The sequence below is a fragment of the Stenella coeruleoalba genome (assembly GCF_951394435.1).
Source record: "Stenella coeruleoalba genome assembly, chromosome: 19".
NCBI lineage: Eukaryota > Metazoa > Chordata > Mammalia > Artiodactyla > Delphinidae > Stenella > Stenella coeruleoalba.
Window position 1 is genome coordinate 53179921 of NC_137165.1, and position 15281 is coordinate 53195201.

The following is a 15281-nucleotide window of genomic DNA, read 5'->3' on the forward strand; positions in this document are numbered from 1 at the left end:
CCTTTGTGTTTTTGCAGAGCTGAGGCCCTTGGCCCCTCAAGTGGCCAAAGCTGCCTTCTGGTCTTTTCAGCCTGAGAGGGGCTCCAACTGTCCTTGACCCTCCCCCCGCTTCTTCCCTACAGAGGACACCGAGTGGATGTGTGACTGTCACTGAAGCCTATTCTTTGTGAGACACCCCACCTTGTCCTCAGCTCATCTGGTCTGAGGCAGACATCCCAACCCTGGCCAAGAAAAAACGGACTGCTCTGTGCTGGATTTGTCTTTAAAACCGAAGATAACACTCTCAAGGTGAGACTGCCCCTCACCAGCGTGAGGCAGGCATCCTTCATAGCTGAGCGTTCCCAAGACAATAGTGGCACGAGGTGACTAGGAGGTCAGTGGAGCGGCTCAGGGTCTCTCAGTTAACAAAGATCAAGCAGCAGTAGAAGCAAACGCACGCTTCTCAGCCCAAATCCTCCCACTAGCATGTCCAGCTTCACGCAAACTCCAAAGCAGTTCAACTCAAGGCCATGTCGGAACAGCCTTTCTGAGAACAGGACCAACTGACTTCTGCCCCGATAAATGTGATTTGGAACTAGGTAATTGCATAAATGGTGGATAACCATTGTGTCTGTGTGTGTTGGGGAAAGTAGTATATCATGCAGGGTGTTTAGCACAAAGAATTCAGAATCCAAGAACCACGGGAATTTGATGGGAGTCAACCATGCAGAAGGTCACTGGCCCCTGATTAAAGTCCCGTTGGAGATGTATTACCACCTTGTCACCAAAAGGACATTACTGGGTAATGAACCCTCATTATCGGACACTAAACGTCATGGCTTCAATAATTTGACTTGATATAGGCAGTTTTATTTTAGATTACATGGGCTTCTATAGAAGTGTAAACCAACTGAGTTATCACCATACTACCCCTTAAGCAAACCCTGGGATTTACTGTCCTGATGTCTAGTCTGATGTTGCTACACCCTACCCCGCAAGGCAGTGGAGGGGACAGGGGGATGTCTCCACAGGTCTGGTAGGCAAGAGCCTCCCTGCCCAAAACCTGGCCCTTGGGTCTGTGGTTTTGAAGGGACGATCCTATCAGCACACCTAACAAGAGGGATGAATCAAAATGCTACTTCAGAAATTGAGACATGTGATTAAGTGAAAGGACATTTAGGCTTTAATGACTAAAGCAGCTACTTGAGAAACCATAGCTTCCCGATGCCTGGACCCATTTTTATCCATACTTTATTTTCCCCTATTCCCATCACGTCTGTAGTTACCAAAACCTGTCAACCAGTTAGAGGGGTATAAGAACAATTTAGTGGGAAACTTATAAACACCAAAACATCTGATTGCATCCTGTTACCCGCAACTATTCTGAAACTTTCACTTATAAAAGAATATGCTGAGTCACAGAATAAAACACTGCTTTTACACGGGTCTCAATCTGAAATCCACAAATGCTAGTAAGTCAGTTTTAAAATTTTTAAATTTGTTTCAAAGTTATACCCAAGACACATTGACTTCATAGGAAATCCACTGAGAAATGTCTTTCTGGGCTGAACACCTCTTTCCTTTTAGTCTCCCCAACAGAGCATGCACATGTTAATTACTTTCATTTTGTAATCACTGCTGTCCCGCCACTATACCAAGATCACCTAAACTGCGTGCAGTATTCTGAATGTTCTTAGTTATACCCTGATTTCACTAACTGGGATTTCACTTCTGGGATACCCTGTCACTTGAATTCTTTGGCTACTTTTGAAGATGAAGTCCAAAGAACTCTCAAATGATTCTCCTTTGAAGGGGGTGGTGGTATTTTATAGGCGTTAGCAACCAGCACCTGGGGCTGTGCTGATCCCTTCTGGCATCACTGGGAGGCAACCTATAAAACCAGAGAATCGGGCTTCCCTGGTGGCGCAGTGGTTGAGAGTCCACCTGCCGATGCAGGGGACGCGGGTTCGTGCCCCGGTACGGGAAGATCCCACATGCCGCAGAGCCTACGCACCCGGAGCCTGTGCTCTGCAACGGGAGAGGCCACAACAGTGAGAGGCCCGCGTACCGCAAAAAAAACCAAAAAACAAAAAAACCAAAGAATCATTTGATGCAGTAGCCAACTAAGAGACTCAAAACTGAGGTTAAATTTAAAGAAAAAACTAGAGAAAAAAAGGTGATCCTAGAGGAACTCTGGGCAATCAGTCATTACGCACGTGCGTGCATGTGTGTGTGCGTGTAAGGCACCACCAGATCAATTCAGTGCAGCCTGGTGGTTCCCGATGACTCCCCTTTTTGGGAGACTGTGATCTGAGGAAGCAGAATCTGGCAAGTGGCCAGTACCAGTAAAGAGCGGCCATGAAGTGCTGGCCACATTTATATTCAACCCCTTCTGGAGTCAAACCTACAGGTTCGGGAATTCCCTGGCAGTCCAGCGGTTAGGACTCATCACTCTCACTGCCAAGGGCCAGGGGTCAACCCCTGGCTGAGGAACTAAGATCCCACAAGCTGTGCGGCGCAGCTTAAAAAAAAAACAGAAACAGAAACAAACCTACAGGTTCACTTGGGTCCCACAGAGCAGTCAAGTCCACGCAGAAGCAGGCTATAACCCAGGAGGTAGACTTTCTCACTTGCTAACACGTCCTTTTGCTTTGTTTTACTCCCAGCTATAAGCTGCTTGGACCGGTTTTCAGGCTCTTTAAATCTCACTCCAAATACAGCTTCCTTGGTGACCGAACAAATATGTGACCTTACGTATAAAGAGCTGCACACACCTCCCAACTTCAACAGAAAAGAAAGGCAATCTGTGTCCAGTTCAAGCCTGGCATTTAAATGGGAACAAAGCCCAGCTCCACTCTGCTACTCTCTTGCTCACATGCCAGCCATGCCATTCAGACAGAGCTGAGCAAACACCAGGAGAGCTCCCTGGTGTTAACAAAGCACCTGGAAACCAAATCGCTCTGCTAGTGCCACTGTACCGTCTTTCCTGCATGTCAGGATACGGTGCAAGGGGAAGAGGTCAGATAGTCCTGAAGTGTTCTCACTGCCACAGCTGCCATTCCCGTCTGTTTCAAACAGCACATTCATTTTCTCGAAATATGCGACAAGCACTCTTTCATTCCACAATAGAGTATAAACCAAATCTGGGCCACTTGCCCACTTCTGCCACCTCTTACAGCCTGTGCCCTCAGAGCCATTAATCAAGGGGCCTAAAGTGTGACAGGGCAGCCACACCACTGCTTTTCAAGCTGCAGAGGGGTGAATGCATTAGGACTGGGGTCTTGGCAGGGTGTGCACAATTCCCTGTGGAGTCCATTCAATTCGATCCCTTAGAGCCTGAACTTCTTCTAAGAGCACAGGGCCAGCCCCTTAAGCCTCAGAACAGATGGTTTTCCCTCAGTTGAGATTTTCAGACGGGGATAACTAACCATCATAGGCTTGTGGGGCTTCTTTGGGACACGTAAGAAGAAAGAGAAAGCTTACAAACACGAGAAGAATCATCGTTTCACCTGCTTCAGGCAAAGCAGTTCAATTCTGTCTCACTCACTGCAGACACCCGGCGAAGAAGACAAACCTAAGTAAAAGTCTCCCTGCCACTCAGCACAACTCAAAGGCCAGGACAGGGGAAGCAAAAAGAACACTCCCCCCAAGCCTGTTCCAAAGATCTTCTCTATTACACACACGAGAGAAATTCCGCCTCGGGTCCAGGGCAGCGGAAACGGCACTGCTGCTAGTTAGTGTCTTGTTCTGGAGCATCATTTTCGGCCTCAAACTGAGGCTGAGACTGTACCTGGCGAGGAGAAATTGCAAAGAAAAACCTATTCAAGAAGATATACACAATCTCTCTCAGGTAGCTCACTTTTAAATCAGGCATTAAAAAAACTTGGGAAACTGAGTCTCAGATATACAAATTCCACACAGAAAGGCCCTTCTTTGCCTTCAGACAGGGATAACTTCACATCATCATGGACTCAGCTCCCACCCCTCAGCCAGCCCGCAGCACTGTGCCTAGCTGTACCCAGCATCCCAGACCCGACACGCTGACAGTTCCTGTCCTTTTAAAGCCAGGGTCTCCCTTAGCACAAAGTGTCTAGCAGCCAAGTACGGTATATACATTCCAGCATCTTTCTGGTGTCAGTAAAATGCCTGAGACAGTGCGGATTACTCCTTTCAGCCAGACCACTGAAGGTCAGCTGCACAAAGGGTACCTGATGCCAAGAGGAATCAACATCAAACAAGGTCATTTCTCCTTCACTCACCTCTGTGTGCAAAAGGATACTGCAGAGCAACCATGTGGCTTTCAGTGCTTTAAGACAGGGATTATAGATCTGCCCTGAGAGCTACTTAAAAACAGCCAGTACTATAATCTTGCTGTCATAAAAATCCCTGGCTAAAAGTAGATCAGATCATCTAACTGTTCCTCCGTACCCGCTCTTAAACCAGAGCCATCTCATCATGGCCAGAGGTGGGGTCCAGAACATGTATACTACTTCAAACCTCTGTAGGTGCACAGCCAGGTTTGAGAAGCACCATTCCTGTTTTTACAAACTGAAGAAATAAGGCTCTGGTGCGGTCAACCTGGTAACAGGCTGAGACTGGAGTCTAGATCTCTCAAGTTAGTCTAACACGGGATTTCAACCTACCGACGCTTTGGGTGGGTAGCTCTTTGTCGTGGGGGCTGTCTTGCGCACTGCAGGGTACTTCGGGGTACTTACTGCGTCCCAGCGCACCCCGACCCCAAGCTGAGAACCACTGGCCTAACTCAGTAACTAGTTGTTCAACTAACACCTCAATAAAGCTTAATAGTTTCTTTTGGAATAAGCTGTGGTAATTTTGTTACAATCTGGTTGAGACACACCTCTTTACAACTGACAATATTACATCAGTGACATTTTCTAAATTAAAAAAAAAGCTTAATAGTAATAATAACACCCCCCCACCTCCCAAAATCAATTAGCTATATCTTTATGGTTCTTTAAAAACAAAACAAAAAAACACCTAGCCGCGTACTATGGATGAGTGAACTCATTGTCTCGGTTTACTTACTCAGTAGCAACTCAGGGAAAATATCTACCTCATGTCGGGTTGTAACAAACACTGCGAGGCTGCTTCGCAGGGGTCTAGCAAAGAGTTCCATACCACTTCTCTTATCCAGCCACTAATAATCCTGGAAGACCCACACATCTCAGAATCTAACTGACCAACACTTAAAGGGATCATAACCTATGCAATTCCGTGAAAGAGGTAAAAATCTTACCATTCATAGAAATTTCATCACAAAGATCCTTACACTCAGTATCTTTGAACGATGGTTTTCATGTGACTTTTTTCCAAGTCCACAGCCAACATCTTTAATCTAAAAGAGAAATACGGATAACACACTTCATTCTAACAGAAACCAACTTAAGGTATTGATTCTCGATGGTGTTTAAAAAAGCTGAACCTAAGCGAGTCAGAACTCCTCACAAAAGATGTCCTTTCAGACAGGGATAACTTCAAACCAACCTCAGCTCAACCAGTGACAAAACATTTCTAAATCCCAGCCAAGCAAAGCTCATTTTCCAAGTCTTCCTTTCACCCCTGTATGCAGCGGCATCCACTTTCATTTCAGTGACACCTAGTGGCCCCGATTACACTGGCTCAGGCCATCCTCACTTCTGGATTCTAGGCATGACCCTGACGGGACCTCTGGGTCCACCCGGATTCACAGAGCCGAACTTCAGAATTGAGACCAGAGCGTGAGGGCGCGGTATGCGGTAGGCCTTCACACCACCTCCCCCTTCTCACTTCTGGTGCCCCCCCAGGTCTTACCTGCATCCATTCTTACTCATTTCAGGGTTCCATTCGCTGGTTTTAAGCTTCAACGTGCACGTCGGCTTCTCACCATCTCTGCAGTTGCCAAACAAAGGCCTGTGGGGAACGAAAACGTGAGCGTGTTAAGGGTCGTTGTAAAACTACGGCCTACGGCTTTCCAAACAAAGTCCACCATCCCCCTAATTACCATCTTTGGAGTTACATAAAAACTGACTGGGGCCGTTCAGCCGCTAACACCCCTGAAGTGAACCGAGAACCGTCCCTGTCAGCCTGCTCCGTGTAAAGACCTGGGGACCTGCCAAGGCCGCGGGGCTGCGAGCTCAGCACATGGGTGTCTGCAAAGCCGGGGAGGGGGGCGCGGGGGTTGCGCAATACGGAAGGGCCGCTCTCCCCCAGGAGGGCCGCTCCGACGCCAAGGTGGGCTTGGGCTCTCCCCGCTCACTAATGAACACTCGCGCCCTTTGGAAAGCGTTTCCCCAGTTATCTCAGCGAATCCTCCCAACCACCCTACTCGGGGCGAGACCAAGCTTAAGAGTCACCATTTCTCCTTCGAGGAGGGGGCGGCCGAGTGTGGTAGCGCCGTGTCAAGAAAGACCCCGTTTTCCCACCTCCGCAGCCTTACCGCCGCCAAAGGTCCGAGGTTGCCGGCCTAGCTCGGACCAGCCTGAGGCCACCATGACTTCCCGCCACGAGACCGACGCCGAAAAGAGAGAAGGGCCGCGCCTGCGCGCAAGTCTTCGCGGCAGTCTCGCCGGAACTCTCGCGCTGTTGAGAAAAGGCTGATGGGAAATGTAGTGCAAACATTCGCCGCTGCGGGGCAGCCGCGTCCTCAGCGCGGCTCTGGACCCGGGATTAGATGGTGGCCGCCGCCAGGGACAGTAGAGAGCCCGGGGTGAGAGGCCTGCTCTGTATAGAACCACGGCCGTTAGAAAACGAAGGTGGACTGTCGCCTCGTCCACAAAGTCATTTATCTATTGAGTGAACAGGGTGTCCCTGGCCGAGACTGGGTGGGCGGTGGAGGTCTCAGAAAACTCGAGGGGACTTCACGAGAGGAACGGTTGAGGGAACTGAGGCCCTGCCGGATTTCGTTCTTAATTGCTGTGCGGATTTTATTTGGGGCGGGGCGAGTTCGTCTGGGGTGGTTGGCTGCGTTAGCGAAGAGGAGGGAGATTCCCGGGAAATTGTTCGACGTCCCGCTCAGTTGCTCTTAGTTGGGGCGAGAGCAGTGGGGCACGGGCGCGGCCGGCAGAGGGCGCCCGAGAGCGACGGGCTGGGCCGGGCTCTAAATTACCCTGAACCCGGGGGCTTATCCCCGCGCCTCAGGTCCCGCCGCCCCGCCGCCCCGCCGGGGCGCGGCTTTAATTCCGACAAGGAAAAATAATCAAATTACGAAAAGAACTGAGAATAGTGTAATGCCCTCTGCTACTCCTGAGTGTTGATTTTCAGGTAATCACCCCGGCTTCAGTTTTGAAATAACAAAAGGGCAAAACAACAACTAGAGTCAGAGCCAGAGTTTACACCTATTTGGAAATTGGTTTCAACTTGCAAGACCACGAAGCCTTTTCTGTATTACCTTCTCCCCGTGCTCATCAGCCCTCAGCAATGATCTCAGTGGCATTTAGTCTGGATTAAATTGTTCTGTATGTGGTAATACACTGTGGGTACTTATTTTCAAGTTACCACATTCGTTAATGTTCACCTCCCTCAATTGGACTGTGAGCTCTTCAAGGCAGAAGTCTATTTTAATTTGTTTTTTCTTTTTAATTTCCTCACAGGCCTAGTTGGTATTCCACTGCCTCTGCTCACAGTAAGTACTTCACAAATATAATCATGAACTTAGCAATAGCTTCTATCGTGTGAAATTGGCCCTTACGTTTCTCTATCTTACCCTTGAAGACAGATTATTTTGTATAATACCGAAAGAAAGAATGGGGTCTCTCCCTGCAAACTAAATTCCTTTCATCTCAGACCCTAAGTGCGGCATTTGCCAAAAACTGCTTGTGTGGGCAGGTGATCTGCAGGCAAAACAATGATGATAGCTAACACTTCATAGCACTTACTGTATGCCACTCACTCCTTGAGTACTTTACGGATATTAATTCGTTTAATCCTCACCACTGCACAGTGCAGTGCATTATCGCTACCCCCTTTTTACAGATGAGGAAACAGAAGCATTGAGAGATGATGTAACTTGCTCCAGTTCACACAACTAGTAACTGGTGGTGTCAGGGTTTGATCCCAGCCTGTAGAGTCTGTGCTTTCACCACAAAGTTATACTGCACCGTGTGTGTATATATATAAATGGATCTTATATATAAGGGTTTTTGGTTTGGGGGGAAGGGGAAGGAAGAGGGATTTTGTGTGTTTGCATGGGTGGTTAGGGAGGAAACTGGGGGAGAATGATGGGCACCTGTTGCACTGTTTCGAGCCACTTTCTGGCAGGAAGAGTGAGGGTGAGAGCCTGCAGTGAAAGGCTGCAGTGAAAGGCAGAGGCTCTGGGCCCTGGCAGGTCTGTTTTGGGTCCCAGACTAGTTGCCACCCAGTGTGCAGTGAGGGCCATTTGTCGCAGCTCGAGAAGGGCCACTGTGCCAGAGGCCACAGTGTAGCTTTCACACCTGACAGGGCACTAGGTGGAGCAGCAACAGGCTCACGGCGGATGGCGGTGTCACGGGCTGCTGGGCTGTGGCCAAGCGGCCGGAGCAAAATGCAATGAGAGGCCTGCGTCTGAGCACACGTCAGGTGCACTGCTTAGGCAATCCAGAAATAACTGAGAAAGACTTCAAAGAATGCACCAGAATTCCTGAATGAGCTGGCAAGGGCTCAGAGCTGTTGAGACCGAAATGCCGAGGCCAGTGTGCCTTCATTTGCACTCGTTGCTGGTGAGGTCTAGGACGTTTGAGTTTTACATTATTCAAGGCCGGCGTAGACCTCTATTTATTACATGGAAAGAGTCACACAGTCTAGTGATAAGTGACAGAAGTAGATCACAAGCTGAACAGGGCAAGAGTCCCCAGCGCCGTTCAAGGGACCTCGACTCTTGAGTGCAAAGGGGAAATCTGGTCAGCTGGCCTGCTGTGCTCAAGCGGTCAGCTCACTGAGTTCCAGTCACTGCTAGGATTTAAGACATGGTATCCGAAACCCACATATAGAAAACAGAGTCTTTAAATATTGAGGTGAATTTCTTAACCTGAAAAGGAATCTTTAATTTTATCAGTAAAAGCATGAGGAGGGCAGGTATATCCCAAGCAGCTGGCTGCTTAACTGGGAGCAGATGCACCAGTGATACCCCGGGAAGTTCACCCGTGTGGCAGGCGCTCCTAGTCCTGCAGCTGTCCTTCCTCTGTCTTACAAACAGCAGAGCTACTGAGCAAGCCCCTGCCCTGCCCAAAGGAGTGCATCTCGGCCATAGAAAGCTATTCCCTTTGCCAGGAATTGTTTCAGGAAAGGGTCTGCGGCGCAGTTCTGCCAGGTTTGGGAACGTTTTCTAGTTTTTAAGAACAGTAGCCTCTCTTCCGGCTTTGGGACATCGTGAGGAGATGCCTGAGAGCACCGAAGCCATCTTGTATCCATGACGCCCGTTTCCCAGCAAGAGCGGAAGGTCTGTGGTGGCAGAGAGGAGAAAAGAGCATGAACCCTTGAAGATGCTTTTGAACTGCTGGAGAAACCAGTCCCCAAACCCCCTGCCTTCAGACCTTTTGTTTGATTCAGAGACACGTATTTTTACATGTTAGTATTTCTGAATGTGGGAGGCATCTTTTGAGCAATGGCATCGTAGTTTCAGTGAAATACAGAGTGTGAGATTTAAGAAAGAAACCACCGTGTTGTTTAAGCCATCTCAAGTTGGGTGTTCTGTTAGAACCAAAATCATCCTGGGCCTCCCTGGTGGCACAGAGGGTAAGAATCCGCCTGCCAGGTCTTCCCTGGTGGCGCAATGGTTGAGAGTCTGTCTGCCGATGCAGGGGACACGGGTTCATGCCCCGGTCCGGGAAGATCCCACATGCTGCGGAGCGGCTGGGCCCGTGAGCCATGGCCGCTGGGCCTGCGCGTCCGGAGCCTGTGCTTCACAGCAGGAGAGGCCACAACAGTGAGAGGCCCGCGTACCACCAAAAAAAAAAAAAGAATCCGCCTGCCAGTGCAGGGGACAGGGGTTCGAGACATGGTCCGGGAAGATCCCACATGCCGCAGAGCAACTAAGCCCGTGTGCTACAACTACTGAGCCCGCGTGCCACAACTACTGAAGCCCGTGCGCCTAGAGCCCGTGCTCCGCAACAAGAGAAGCCATCGCAATGAGAAGCCTGCACACCGCAACAAAGAGTAGCCCCTGCTTGCTGCAACTAGAGAAAGCCGCACGCAGCAACAAAGACCCAACTCAGCCAAAAAAAGAATCAAAATCATCCTAAATGATATGATCGACATTTTCCGAAATTTTTTTTTTTTAATGATTATTCTCTGGAAGGATGGATTGTGGTAAAATAAAGACAAACTGACACACTCAAATTACCATCCTGAAAAAAATAACAGCTGGTGTCTAGTGTTGACTCCGTGCCAGGCACTGCTCTAAACACCTTTTTTAAAAAACCACCTTATTGAGATCTGAGTGACATACAAAAAGCTGCCCATATTTAATGTATAAAACTTGACGATTCTAAGCACCTTCAGTTTGCTATCTCATTTGACTCTCACAACAGCCCTGTCATTATCCTCCCATTTTGCAGCCAAAGTGCAGAAAGATGAAAGTCATTAGTAAGTAGGGGCACTGAGAACTCAATCTAGCCTCCAAACCTATGGTTTTAACTGCTATGCTGGATTTCCTGGAAAAATACGCTATGACAGTGGATCATGTTTTGTTAACTCTGGTGATTTTAATTCATCCAGCTAGAAAGCCCATCATAAAAGCATAGGGGATGTTTTCCCTTTAGTTTCTCAGGACTGTGAAAGAGGGCCACAAATCCTGTTCAGGATCTGGGACCATTGAACATAGCTTTAACTTCCTGGAGGAGAAGAAACAGAACAACACGAACCCTAATTATTGAGGATGGATGACCTTGGGTTGCGGTGGATTCTTTCCTGTGTTGACCAATAGCACACACTTCACTCGCCTGCTCGGAAGATCTGTTGCCTCTCATAAAATTATTACTTAATGGGTTTTTAAAAAAATAAGTGAATTTGAAGAATAGGTAATATCCCATTGACCTCTTCTGCTGTTTTCTGGACACATCTCTCCTTCCCAGAAACCCTGCCTTCTCACAACTGCTGCAGCACCTTTGCTCATGCTGCTTGTTTCCTTTGCGTTGACATTTCCTTCCCTTCATCCTTCCCTCTGCGTAGCAAATCCCAACTCATGCTTCAGTACCCCCTTGAGAAATCTTCCCTGAGGTGCTCGAGCAGTCCCCTCGCTCTTTCCCCAGCGTCCACAGCAGGCTGTTTCAGCACACGCTCTGCTGCTTCGAGCTGAGTAACCCCAAGCAGATGACTTCACCTCTCTCTAAGGTTCCTTATCTGCAACAGGAGGAGGCAGAGGCTCTCCCAAACCCCACACGACGGTCTTAGGACTGTGCACGCAAAGAGTATCTAGCACGCCCGGGCACGAGGGAAGCACTCAGTAAGCGGCACTCTTATTATGTGAACGTACATACTTCTTTTAATGCTCACTGTTTTATGATGATTTGTTTTCGTGTCTGGCTTTTCTACTAGACAGCAAGGCAAGAATCAAGTCTTCGTTCTTGTTTTTTTTGGTTTTTTTTTTTTTGAAACTCTTTAAGTCATCTTTTTTGAGGTGTAATTTACATACAATAAAATGCATCCATTTAAAATGTACAGTGCAGTAGTCCAATAAGGAATACACCTATGCAGCCACGACCCCATCACAATTGAGAACATCTTCATCGCCCAGAGATCCCCTTCACACCCTTTTACAGTCAGGTCTCCATACAGCCCCGGCCCCAGACAACCACTGGTCTGCTTTCTGTCACTAGAGATTAGTTTTCCCTGTTCCAGAATTTCATATAAATGGAGTCATACCGTAGGTGCTCTTCTGTGTCTGGCTTCTCTCAATTACCCGTGTTGTGGCTTAGATCAGTAGTTCATTTCCTTTTTAATTACTGAATATCATTCCATTGTATGAATAGACCACAACATTTTTATTCCCGTGCATGTTGGTGGACCTTTGGGCTGTTTCCAGTTTGGAGCTATGATGAATAAAACTGCAATGAACGTTTTTGTACAAACCTTTTTGTGGACATCAGTTTTCATCCCTCTTAGATGACTGCAGGGGAAACTGTCAACGGGTTTCCCAAGTGCTTTGTGACGCTTACACTCCCCCAGCAACATATTACAGAGTTACACTTGCTCCACACCCTTACCAACACCTGTTATGGTCAGTCTTTAAGCCATTCTGGTAGGTGTGTCATAATGTCTCATTGTGGTTTTAACGTGCATTTCCCCGTTGACTATCACGCTGAGCATCTTTCTGTGTGTTTGTTGGCCCTATGTATACTTTTTTGTGAAGTGTCTTTTAAAACCCTCCCTTTTTGTATTGGCCTATCTTCTTATTGAGTTGTGAAAGTTCTTTAAATATTCCGGATACAGGTCCTTTCTCAGATACTTGCTTGGGAGATATTATCTCCCAGTCTTTCCAGTTTTGATCAAGTCCAGTTTATCCATTTTGCTTTTATGGTTAGTGCTTTCTGTATTCTATTGAAAGGATTTTCCTTTCTCCACTGAATCACCTTTGTCCTGTCTTTGGATCTCATTGATCTGTATGTATGTCCTTTGCAAAGCCCCCACCCAGCACCGTCTTGAACTCTCATCATGTCTCCTCATCCTAGTGAGACCACCGTGGTCTGCGTGGTCTGCCCTCCCCGCGCCGCAGGCAGGGAACTGTCTGAGGCAGACGCTGAGGCAATCATGAGGTCACCGTCCTGTGTGCTGTGCATTGTCAAGTGTCTGTTTCTTATATTTTGCGCAGTTTTCTGGTTGTTTGTGGCAGGAAGTCTTAGTTCATTTCTGCATCCACAGTGCCTGGCACACAGACACTCCGTGAATGTCTGTTGAGTGAGCGAGCCCTTGTTAGCACCTCCAGACACAGTCCACCAGAGTCTCTCTTTTTTTTTTTTTTTTTTGCGGTACGTGGGCCTCTCACTCTTGTGGCCTCTCCCGTTGCGGAGCACAGGCTCCGGACGTGCAGGCTCAGCGGCCATGGCTCACGGGCCCAGCCGCTCCGCGGCATGTGGGATCCTCCCGGACCGGGGCACGAACCCGCGTCCCCTGCACCGGCAGGCGGACTCTCAACCACTGCGCCACCAGGGAAGCCCCAGAGTCTCTTTTGATTGGGAGAAGCTGTGGAGCCCCCAGGGGTCATCTGGTCCATCCCCTGCATCTTAGTAGACAGTTCTTTTCCTGAGGATGGTCATTAGTCCTTTACGTCCCCAGCGCCAGCCCACCTGGGTTCAACACATGCCTATTAAATGGGGAGATTGAGGTCCAGAGAAGGAAAGGTCAAGTGACCAGGCAGTGGCTGGGCTGGCAGAACTGGACCTCCCAGGCCAGGATCTTGGTCTTGTACTAACCAGCAGGGCAGGCACTGCCTCTTATCGCTGTCTCATTCCCAGCACCTCACACAGGATTTGTACATTGTAGGCTCCCAATACGTGCTTGTTAGATAGGAGCAAGTGAATAAATGGAATAGTTTCCTCTAATACTTAGTATAGCTGGCTTCTGCGTGTGATGTTATGTGGGCGTGTGTGTGTTCACAGAAGGATAGGACTGGCCATTCCTACCCAGGCTCGTAGGTCATGGTCATCTGTAACTCTTTCTTTTAATTTTCTCTCCACCCTCTAGGCTTAGTCCCCACTAGGGGGCATGTGCATTCCACAGAGAGGGTCTGCAGTTCTAAAGTTCCAGGACTTGTTTCCAGTTTGTCCGTGGATCCCTCCTGAAGCTACCTCCTTGGTCCACATGCCCTGCACCCTCCCCCTGCAAAAACAAACAGCTCCCCGCTTCTCTAGCTCCGCCTCCAGCCGGGCCGCTGGCTGCCATCGTCTCCCTCCCAGGGGCTCTGCCCTGGTTGAAGGAGGTAGCAGAATGGCAGTGGCAGTGGCTCTCAGTGCTGGCCTCGCCGTCCGTCACCCCTGCCGGTGGCCACTGCTTCCTCCCTGAAGGGGATGACAGATCCTGGAGGGGCCACTCTCCTCCTTCCCCTCAGCTGGTAGACAAGGACTGGCCTTTCGGGACCCAGAGTCTGGTCTGCCCTTGAACCCCAGGTTCCTGAGGAGAGAGCATGTGAATCACCCTGGCAAACCCCGCCCGGCCCACCTGCAAAGGCACTGCTGGGCTGAGGCCGCAGCTCTCATGCCTTGTGCCTGGAGGACGGTCACCCCAGGCTTTCTCACAGGCCCCGCTCTGGACTCAGTTCCTTCCTCGCCCGACAGCCTCACAAGCTTTGGCATCAGCGTTGCCCAGGCACAGGTCCTGGCTTTGCCACCAGCGGCGCGTGACCTTGAGTGGGTTCTGTGAACCTCACTTTCCGTATTGGGTAAATGAGGTTAACAGCAGTTCCTGCCTCATAAGTGAGACAGTGCTTATGAATAAAGCTCTTGGTACAGCGCCTAGCACGGAGTAAGTGTCTGAGACCCATTAGCCAGTATTAATAATATGAGTAGTGTCATCATCACGATAGTCAAGTAAACCTTAATATGAGCCACTTGGCTACTCTCCTTCTTTTGAGGCTCACAGAGAAGCATTACTGCCTCTATCTCAAGGTCTTGGGCTTCTTCCTAACAGTGAGGGCCCTGCAGAGGGGCCCTGGGAGCCTGGGGGAACCAGTTGGGTCCCCTGCCGTTGTGCCAGCCTCCAATAGGCGCCGTGCCCCCTAGTCTAGGACCGGGGCCTGTGCTCTCTGCCCCTGCCCAGGACTATCTTGCCTGTAGACACTCGGTCACACGTTTGGGATGGGCGGGTACTCTCCCCGGTTGCATCTGCACCCTAGGGTGATGCCAGGCAGCTGTGGCAGCTGCTTCCCTTGCTCCCCCGCCCCACCCCTGGCACCTCATTAGCTCTCTGGTCGTGTCCCAATCTCCAGGAGAGACTGGCAGCGGCCCTGAGCTGCAGCTACAGAAGTAGCAGACAGCACCTCCCCGCTCGCTCCCGGCTGCTGCCCTCGGCCACCCTGCAGCTCCGAGCAGCCTTTTCCCTGTCACTCAGGCTCCCATCAGTAGGGAGATTAGCATTCAGACGGAGGATGGAAAAGAATCAGGACAACCACCTCCTGTCTTCTCTGGGAGCTGAGATTCATTCGGAGAAGCAGAGCCCGTTGCGGGGAAGGTATCCAGGCCAGGACCCTCCCACTGGAGGTTGGGACAGGGTTCTAGATACCGAGAAGCAACAGCGGTGCACTCTGGTACCATCTCACTGGGTGCTGGGTCTTACTAGGTGGCCCCCACCCAGAAGTTCCACCTCCTGCTCTCCTCTCATTTGTTTCAGGGTTGCCC

At 49.6% G+C, this 15281-nt stretch overlaps 1 long non-coding RNA gene across 1 annotated transcript; it reads right to left on the reverse strand.

Moving 5' to 3' along the window:
* Positions 1-44: 44 nt before the first annotated feature.
* Positions 45-6624, reverse strand: LOC307177267. Its single transcript, XR_013825016.1, has 4 exons — positions 6416-6624; positions 5791-5889; positions 5237-5335; positions 45-3769 (listed from the first exon to the last, which is right to left on the reverse strand). It is a non-coding gene; the product is annotated as an uncharacterized lncRNA (long non-coding RNA).
* Positions 6625-15281: the final 8657 nt, after the last annotated feature.